Source organism: Strix uralensis, chromosome 6 (genome assembly GCF_047716275.1).
Source record: "Strix uralensis isolate ZFMK-TIS-50842 chromosome 6, bStrUra1, whole genome shotgun sequence".
Lineage (NCBI taxonomy): Eukaryota > Metazoa > Chordata > Aves > Strigiformes > Strigidae > Strix > Strix uralensis.
In genome coordinates this window covers 20,186,311-20,196,560 of record NC_133977.1, presented here as the reverse complement: position 1 = coordinate 20,196,560, position 10,250 = coordinate 20,186,311, and the positions used below count along the sequence as shown (strand labels likewise).

Genomic DNA, 10,250 nt, shown 5'->3' with positions numbered 1-10,250 from the left:
TTCATGGTGACAATAAATCATTTGTAATGGAGAACCAGCAGCAAAATTTTAGGTATATTCCTGCATATTATTTTTGTAGTACTACTTTATTCTGTGGTTTAAAATTAACCCAACTGAATCCAAAGGAAAGGGCTCTGTTGGAGACTCTGGAGAAACAGAAGTGGGCTATCACAAGTTAAAAATTCTTTCAGTAAGGCTGCTGGCAGCTCCTTGCAAACGATGTTTTTATTAAGTATCAGTTTCTGACTTTTTCAGTATTATAAAAGAAACAGCAAGCAGACCACGTTAGCACAAAATGAGTAATACACAATGTCAGTTCATGAAAAATTGCCCTGAAGCTATAAAGGTGTCTTTTCTACATGCTTTATTTAATAGAAAGCAAAATAAAAGCAAACATGAATCCTAGGCGTTGGCATAGATTGTATCGTAGTGCAGAAATAGTATGCAAAGCTAAGCAGCTTGCTTGGAGCCTGAGGTGAAAAAAAAAGGCAAGGACACTTTCTGGCCAGGCCAGATAAAAGAGCATTGACTATATATTTCATTTGTGTTCCTTGCTTAATTTCTTTTCTCCTTTCCTTATCTTCACACCTTGAGCTCAGGCAGACCAGCGCTTCATTTCTGATGAGAAGGCAGCCATCCAAAAATCAGCTTAATGAAAATGCTGTATCTCACTGCACTATTTCCACCATACGCTACTGACAAATGAGGTGTATGGCACTAGGAGCTTTCTGAAACAAAGTATGAGCAATACTTTTGCAATATTGTTATTTTCAATTGGTTAGATAACCTGAAATACCTGGAAACACAGCCTTGTTTGTTAGTTGCCCTTTATAGCTTTTTGTATAGTAAAGTTTTGAAGAAAATGTTTTCAATTAACACTGCATCTTTCTAATCCTGGGGTTTATCTGGGATATAGTAACGTCTCCATATGGTATACATAGAGGAATATAGGCCCACATGTAATGCTTTGGTCTCCACTTGTAAATATGAGCTTTTAGCCAAGCACAGCCAAATGCTTTTCGATTTGCTGTATTCCCATTAGTAGACACTCATTTACCTTATAAAACTTACATACCTAGTCTATATGTATTGATACCCATTATTGCAATATTACAGCTTATATGCAAATGAGATAGATGTAATTTCCAGGAAATTTGACATAGCTGAAGTAGTATATTCAAGAACGACCCATGGTGGTACTTTACTGAAGAGTAACAAAGAGTATAGAGAACTTTTTATAACACATATGGTTTTAAATTCTATTAGTTGCCTATTTTTATATTAGTGTCATTATTCCTATTCTTGCATTAGACTTTTTGTCAATTGTAATATTTAGAAAAACATTTATTTTATTATCAGAATTTATTCTAAAATATTTTCATGCTCTTTTTAAAATGATAGGAAATTAGAAAGATCTGGCCATATTTTCAGATAATGGTCTATAAACAACATTTTGATGAGGTTCTTTCTAATGTAGCTGCATAACATTTTATATTATTTTATATTAGAATAATTATGAAGATAGAAACTTCATAGTGCCACCTACTGCTGAAAATACACATTTTAAAAACCTTGCTACTTTGGGTACCTTCAAATAAACGAGTAATGAAAGAAAATATCTGTTGGAATAATATCTTTCAAACCTCTGAAAAATGTTGAAGACAAGTCTTGACTTGCCAAGTGAATTTCAGTTACACTGAATTTCTGAACTTTGAACCAGTGACTATTTTAACTGAGACTGTAATGAGAAGTGACTCTGAGGATCTGGGATTTTGACTAGAAGTTTTTTCAGTGTTACAATTTTAATAAGAACATTAATTTTAAAATTAGTCCCTGTGATGTCACTAGAAAAACACTGATGAAAGGATTCAGTGAAACTAAATTTATCTTTCACTCAGTGATAAGGAGACATCCTCTATTTTACAGAGAGCTCTGCATGAGATGTAAACCAAGGACCCTGGGATCAGCATCACGCGTGGCACAAGCTCTGTTCCTTTCTTACAAGCAAAGTCCTAAGAGGGACCATGGATCCCTGCATGGTTGTTGGCATAAGATGGTATGTTCTCAGCCATGATGGTTGGAATTCATCCTCCCTAACCCTTATCCTCTAAAAGTTAGATGAGGTTAACATACAGTCTAAAGTACAGTAGCTGGTTCTTTCTTCACTTCGTGAAGACCCTGTCTCTAGCACTAGTGCAATAGTAACCATATGCCTACAACCTTTTCCCACATCCCAGACGTTAAGTATTGGTTATGATCTCATTCCCAGGAACCATGGAAATACAAGAAGTGGTAGGACTTTGTACATGAGTATGAACATGTAGAATATAGACCCTTATTCTTCCGGAGGAAAGTTCAATTTTAAACTTGGCTTCAAGAAATCAGGAATGTTTTCTCTATTGCTGGTACTTGTCTCACCCTATAGGACAAATTGACACTGAAATGCTTTGAATGCATGATTGTCAGAGTTTCTGTCATATTATGACTTGATGACTTAACCTTAGAAATTTCCTTTCAAGCTGAAAAATTCTTGAGAACAAGGCATTTGAAACAGATAAAAGAGCTTGTAAGGATGATTTAGCCACTTTGTAGCAGTATTTTAGAAGCCTTCAGAGGCACTTTGCACGACCCCCCTTTTCATTCACAGAGGAGAAGGACTGCTGTCGTGACAGTATCACTCTGTGTCCTTCATTTTGCAACAGCAGCCTGATCTACTCAACAGATAATGATTTTCAGAAGAGCTTTTTGTAATGTACAGATGCTTATGTACAGGCAATTCTGGGTGCACATTTTACCAACATTACACATTAAGAATACACCTCCTATTAAGTTAGATTGATAAAAAACAAGATAAAGTACATTTCTTAGTTGAGCTTATTGTGTCTTTCATGCAGTGAAAATTCATGCTGACTTTTTGGTCAATTAAACTTTTTTTTTTTTTAAAAAGTTTGGGCTGGGATAGAGTTGATTTTCTTCACAGTAGCTTGTATGGTGCTATATTTTGGATTTGTGATGAAAGCTGTTGACCACACAGAGATGTTTTAGCTATTGCTGAGCAGTGCTTACACAGTCTGGAGGCCTTCTCTGTTTCTCAGGCTGCCCTGCCTGCAAGCGGGCTGGGGGTGCACAAGAAGCTGGGAGGGGACACAGCCAGGACAGCTGACCTCAGATGACCAGAGGGATATCCCACACCATATGATGTCATGCTCAGCATATAAAGCCAAGGAGAGAAGGGGCACTTTCAGAGTTATGGTGTTTCTCCTCCTAAGTCACCATTACATGTAATGGAGCCCTGCTTCCCTGGAGATGGCTGAACACTTGCCTGCCTATGTGAAGTGGTGAATGAATTCCTTATTTTGCTTTGCTAGCACATGCAGCTTTTGCTTTACCTACTAAACTGTCTTTATCTCAACAGACAGGTTTTCTCACTTTTACCCTTCCGATTATCTCCCCCATCCCACTGGGGGAAAGTGAGCATGTGGCTGCATGGAGCTTAGCTACCCACTGGGGTTAAACCTTTTTGGTGCCCAATATGGGGCTCAAAGGTAATGACAGATTTGATTGGAGTTTTCTAGACTGAATTTATAGCTGTTTTAGCTGTTTAGCTATTAATTGTCAGGGTCCTGCGCTTGCTATGCCTTGCTGTACATTAGAGTCTAGTGCTAGAGTTGGTGGCTGCTTTTTGCTCTTGCTGTTTGCTGTAGGGCTTATCATCTTACCCAGCTGTGCCTGGGAGCATTTTGATAACAGCAGTAGCGATGTGCCTGGGCTGGCTGACAGCCAAGGCATTACTGCTGTTCCTGTGCTGCTGTGCTGGACAGGCTGGAGCTCCAGTGTCAACTTGAATCAAAGGGACTTGACCTGTGGATAAGTCCACACAGGAACAGGATGTCCCAAAGTGTCTGTGGCTATGGGTAAGTCCATGTCAGAGCAGAAGCATCTGTGGGTGCGGATATGTCCACAACACAGGAGGTGTACCCCTGAAGGGATTATGGCCCAAGGATAAGTCCACATTGGAGGAGGTACGCCTTGAAGCATCTGTGGCCACAGATAAGTCCACAATACAGCAGATACACCCCTGAAGGGACCGTGGCCCGTGGATAAGGCTGTGCTGGAGGAGGTATGCCTCAAAGTGACTGTGGCTGTGAGTGAGTCTAGGCCACATCAGGTATGCCCCTGAAGAGACTGTGACCCATGAGTAAGTTCACACCAGAGCAGGTACACCCCTTAGGGACTGGGGTCTGTGGTTAAGTCCACGCTGGAGCAGCGGCAAGGGGAGAAGTACACTGCCATGTCCAAAGGGACCAGAGGCAGAGACTGTAATGGATATACCTTTAAATTGTAACCTATGATTTGAGTTACATGTTATAGTATTACTATAGTAGGAACCTCTACCAATGGAGAACAGGCCTTACAAGAAGCAGTGCAAGTGCAGCAGTGACCCAACCTGGCTGACTTTGGTGCCCAATAACTCCATGCAACACACCACCTCTCTTGTCCTGAGTGACCACCATAACAGACAGAATCCAAGTCATGGACTAATGAACTCAATGGACATTTCATGGACATTTTACGGACATTTTACAGGGGTGGTCGACAGACTAGGAATGATTTCTGTGTTCCATCAAAGGATGGAAAGGGGGAAAGTGGCTAATGAGGATCTACTGGATAGTGTGGGACCTGAGCGTGATGTAAATTGTATGGAATAAGGCGTGGAAATTGTACTGGTTTTGGCTGGGATAGAGTTAATTTTCTTCATAGTAGCTTGTATGGTGCTACGTTTTGGATTTGTGATGAAAACAGTGTTGATAAAGCACTAATGTCTGTGTTTCCTAGTGTGATACAGGGGATGCCTGCACCCTGGTGGAGGAGGAAGGATGAGCGCTCTCACCATTGGCTAGGTAATTATTTAGCTCATAGGTGCACAAGTTACAAGTTATGAGTTGATGAATTGCGAGTTATGAATTAGAGAACTTGTGAGTTAGAAACCTCATGACTTAAGTGATTAATTAGTGAATTCACGTGCTAGACTAGCCTGTGCAAAAGGGATTGAGCCCTTGTCTGTAGTGTTTTCTCTCCTAATGAGCTCATAAAATAAAGTTTAATTTACAGAGTACGTTGTCCTGTAAATATGAGAGATCCAAACAGACAGTGACACAGAGTGAGAAGGGCCTGTGGCCCTTCTCCCTATTACCTGTCCAAATACTTTAAAACGTCTTCTTTCCAAAAGAGTGAGCAGGCAGTGACTAGGGATGCTCCTCTGAAAGGAGCAGGGGAAAATCCTTCACAACACTCAAGTTCTGGGCTGTTTGTCTACCCCAAATTCCTGTTTTCCTGTAAGGGCCTTGCCAAAGACCTCCGGTGTCTGCTCCTCTTCCTGGGGCAGTTATAATCCACCCAGTCCTTCCCTCTTGTTTCAGTCACTATGGACTATGAACTTTTAGTGTTAACATGTGTCAGCCTAAATAATTAAAAGCAATACAGACTGTATCCCAGGAAACTAGAGAGGTTGAAAATGTGCTTTTTCCTTCTCAAAGAAAGGGACAAACTCAAATCACAGTCAGCAGGAAAATGAATAAGCTATTTGGTGATACCACGTACAAAAAAATAGCATCATAAAAATGAAATTATTTTTAAAGTAATATTCAAATCATGCAGTCATCGTTGATTTAGTTTCCAGTTATACAGAGGTAATTGTATTAACAAACTGCCTCATTCAGTTTGGTGGGAAAACAATTGAAAGTTTTAATGTCCTGGCATCTGCAGATAATAAATGATATGATCTGTGCTCCTAACTCAACTAGAATCCTAATTCTTGTTTTACCCAGGGCATACTACAATATCAGTATGTTTGACGAAAGATACCTCTGTGACCTTCTGGAGCCAAGACAATTCTGGAATAATTCTAGAACAGAATAACTGTTCTAGAATTAAATATTGAAATAAGCTAAAATATATGAAGGAACTTATTCCAGAATTAATGACCCCATATATAGAGAGATTTAAAATCCAAGTGAAATTCTGTGAATAGAAATGTTTGCAACATGCATTGCACTGAATATACTGGAAATAGTTTTAAAAGACTTAGTTTTGTGACTTCAATTGCTGAAGCCAGACTAACTATAAATAAACATATTACAAAGAGTCTAAAGTGCATCATGTGCTTTGGAGTCAGAACCCCATGTCTGATATGCTGTGAAACTCCCCACCATCCTGAAGTGTTGGAATATATTTATGCCATAGGTGAGCTGCCTATCTTGCCCTTTAAATTCTCAAGTGTTCCCAGGAGCTCTGAGAGCCTAGACATTTCTCAAATACATACTATAATTGTTCATGGATTTTTTTGTTGCCCCTTTCACCCCCCAAAAAATCCAGAGTGTGAAAACAAGAATAATACTGACGTCTCTTTGACTTTCATTTTCTGATGCAAGAGATAACACAAACATTGGGTAGAATATCTGTCCTATCAAAGGATTTTAGTATACTAGTAGTATCTATACAAATAGAATTAATAACTCAAATAGTGTTTCATCTGTAATACATTCATAATCTCTTCTAGAAAATGCCTTCCTCTAACTCATGATCCTGTATGTCCTCTGCTATAACAAAGGCGTTTGCTAAGTAGGGGAAACCCCAAGTTATTTCCTGTTCTGATTTTCAAAGAGAAAGGAAGAAGCTGGCTGCTTTATTGCCACTTTTTTTTTCTTGCCTTTTCTCTTTTTTGAGATTTTCCTCCTGATAGTCGCATGACACGGGAACATAATATGTTGTTTACTCCTTCAGCCTCTTGTCATGCCCCATATATTCTGCTAACCCAGCAAGCAGTCCTTACTTACCATGTTTAAAATGTAAGCAACCTGCTGACTCTATTCACACTGTTCTGCAAGAGCTGCTCTTGGAGCAGCCGCACGCACAGGATGCTTTGCTTCTCCTCCGCGGGGCTGTTATGCAGGCAGCCTGTTAGCTATCAGCAACCGTCAGTGCTGAGCCTGTCGTGATATATCTGGTGGGGTGCTGATTTCCAGATGTGCTCAGGGTTGTGAAGATGGGCACAGGCAGGAGGGCAGATGCCAGTGCTGCACAGGAATGCTCGTGCAGCCTCACTGCTAGCTAGGCAGCAGAGGTAATATCTTGAACAAGTTGCACAGACTGGCTTCCAGTGTCAATGTGTCCTCTATGCCTCAGTATGAAGTCAACAGTCAGAAATGCAGAAGCCCTGGAGTCATGATGTTTCTGTTGGTATTTTGCCTGGTTTTTCTTTTTTTTCTTTCTAATTTAACTTGCATCTCTTTCTCCTCTCCTAAATATATCATTATGTACATGGTCTTGCCACCCATTAGCCTCACTCCTAATCTCGTCTCGGTTAGTGGGCTATAGGGAGTGGGTAACACATAGGCCTAGGGATGAACAAAGACTGTATTTGAATAGGAAGCAGTATCAAGCAATCGGTGTGATCCTCAGCACTATACTGGACAGTGTGCCTACTTTTAGTTTAAATACGTAGTAGAAACAGGAAAGTTTGTCTCTGGAAGTGAGTTTCTGAGGAAACAAAAACTAAGCACGATTCTCAGAATATAAACGCACTCTTTTGGGATCTGCTGCTAGAATAATTTGGCAGCTGCTCAGCAGCAGCAACTAACAAAGCAGTGTTGGGATCTCTGGCAGACCATGACCTGCTGACCCTTTTTTTTCTACTTTGTATTTCTAAGTATTCTGTTCCAGAAGAAGTTGTCCATTATGAGTTCCCCTTAATCACCCAAAGGTTTGGACAAGTTAAACATACACATGTATTTCCAAATGAATCTGGTCTCCAGCCATTAATTGTTTTTCTGGCTTTTTTCAGAACTCTTTCTTATTTATCTTTTGTCTTTTTGATAGTGCTGTGAATAGAACTGACTATTTTTAGGCCAAAACCATAAAGAAAATTACTTAACCTGATGCTGTTACAGCTCTTCATGTGGAGGCCAAATTGACATTGCTTTTTTGCCTTGCCATATCCTGTGCAAACTCGCAGGTAGTTGCCAGAGGAGAAGACGGAGAGTTTCCCATCATTCTCTTTTCCAATTCATGCCTTTCAGGCTATTTCTAATTGAAAAAATATTTGAATTATTTGTACACTATTTACCAATTTGCCTTATTCTAGATCATTACTATTACTTTTTGAGTGCATCATTTCTTTACACCCCATCTATAATTCTCTTTTCATTGGTATTTGTAGCATTTTGTGATGTACAATTGTAAATGCCAGCAGTATGCTGGTTTACTTTATTTTCCTGATGAAAATATTTTTAAAAAATCAGCCCTCACACCCATATCTATCATACCCCAAACATATCCTCACAGTTCAATATATCATAGAATCACAGAATCATAGAATCATAGAATACCAGGTTGGAAGGGACCTCAAGAATCATCTGATCCAACCTTTGTTGGCAAAAGCACAATCTAGACAATACGGCCCAGCACCCTGCCCAGCTGAATCTTAAAAGTGTCCAGTGCTGGGGAATCCACCACTTCCCTGGGGAGATTATTCCAGTGGCTGATTGTTCTCGTTGTGAAAAATTTTCCTCTTGTGTCCAAATGGAATGTCCCCAGGAGCAACTTGTACCCATTACCCCTCGTCTTTTCCATGTGACTCCTTGTAAAAAGGGAGTCTCCATCTTCTTTGTAGCCACCCTTTAAATACTGGACATGGTGACAGAGTCTCCCCTAAGCCTTATTTTCTCAAGGCTGAACAAACCCAATTCTCTCAGTCTTTCCTCTCATGGCAGTCTTCCCAGTCTCTTGATCATCTTTGTGGCCCTTCTCTGGACTCTCTCCAGTCTGTCCATATCTTTTTTGTATAGCAGGGACCAAAACTGAACACAGTATTCCAGGTGTGGCCTGACAAGCGCTGAGCAGAGTGGGATAATGACTTCTTTATCTCTGCTGGCGATGCCCTTGTTGATGCGACCCAGAATCCTGTTGGCTTTCTTTGCCGCTGCAGCACACTGGTCACACATATTGAGTTTGTTGTCCACCAGGACCCTCAGGTCCCTTTCCACAGAGCTGCTCCCCAGCCAGGTAGATCCCAGTCTGTGCTGCACTCCTGGATTATGTTTTCCCAGGTGCAAGACCTTACACTTGTCCTTGTTGAACTTCATGAAGTTCTTGTCAGCCCACTCTTCCAGCCTATCCACATCTCATGTTTCTGCAACACTGTACTGAGGTTCCCAGTATATACTGGGGTTTCCAGCATTACTGTAAGCCGTTTTTGAGAGGGAAAAGCTTATGTGGGAGCTGGAGCAGCAGTTTGGTAGCTGGCAGAAGGAAGCAGCTGGGCTGTAAGCAGCCCGAGAGCTTCCCAGGGAAATAGCTTGCTGCTGGCAGGGTGTCAGTAGTAGCAGCAGGAGGACATAAGGAGGCAGGAGACACAACAAAACTGCATATGTGACTGGCAGAAGACTGGTGTCAAATGGTCTCAACAAGGCCCACCCCATACGATCATAACCCTCATTTGAGATTCAGCTGCAGGGCTGTTAACGTTGCCACTGTTAGGAGTTAATTGTGCTTAAGGGAGTTGCCCTATTTGTTCCGAGAAAGACATAAAGCAGTCGCATTACTTCTGCAGATCCTGTGTGTTAAACGAGGACAGCCTGGTAACTAGAGCCTGCAAAGCCTCCTGCCTCCAACACCTCCAGAGCTTGGCACTGAGCTGGGGGAGCCCTGGCTGGGAGGGGGCATCCTCGCCCGTTGTCAGTGGGCAGGTGCTCTGCAACAAATTCACAGCTTCCCTAGCAAAGCCAGCGTGAATTCATTTTTCAAGTAAGATTTTTATGGAATATGATTTGAAACCTTTAAAAAAATCTGCTACATTACATCTGCTGCCTTCTCTTCAGACATGCCTTTTATAAATCTGTCTGAACAGATCACTCAAGTTTGCACAGCAAGATTTTTTTAATAAGACCAGAGTGTTTGTTGATTGTGGCCCTAGAACCTTCCAGATGTTCAGCGATCACTGTGCAATGTTTCTAGTATTACTCACTAGGAACAGAAATTATGCTTAAGAGAGACTGATGCTAAGTACCACTCTTTTTTTTCTCATGAAAATTGGTGAGATATTTGGTTAATAAATGTTCCTCAGTTTCCCACATCTATTGTGATGATAATTTATGCTGTAATTACAGTAAGTGTATCACAAGCATTCCAGAAACTATAGCAGAATGCATCTAGTATCCCTTGACCCCTGCAGTGAACGTAAATGATTTCCT

At 40.8% G+C, this 10,250-nt stretch overlaps 1 protein-coding gene across 13 annotated transcripts in view; it reads left to right on the top strand.

Moving 5' to 3' along the window:
* The first annotated feature begins 1,935 nt into the window (after window positions 1–1,935).
* The window catches only part of AGPS (alkylglycerone phosphate synthase), an 86,108-nt gene continuing 77,793 nt past the window's right edge, over window positions 1,936–10,250 (top strand). The window contains exons 1-3 of one of the 13 annotated variants that reach the window (XM_074873110.1): window positions 3,098–3,545; window positions 4,837–4,901; window positions 9,611–9,804. The gene's annotated coding sequence lies outside the window, so the exon portion shown is untranslated. Of the gene's footprint in view, window positions 2,057–3,097; window positions 4,902–9,610; window positions 9,805–10,250 lie in introns of those variants that run through there. The other 12 variants (XM_074873113.1, XM_074873104.1, XM_074873106.1 and 9 more) reach the window with 12 other exon arrangements.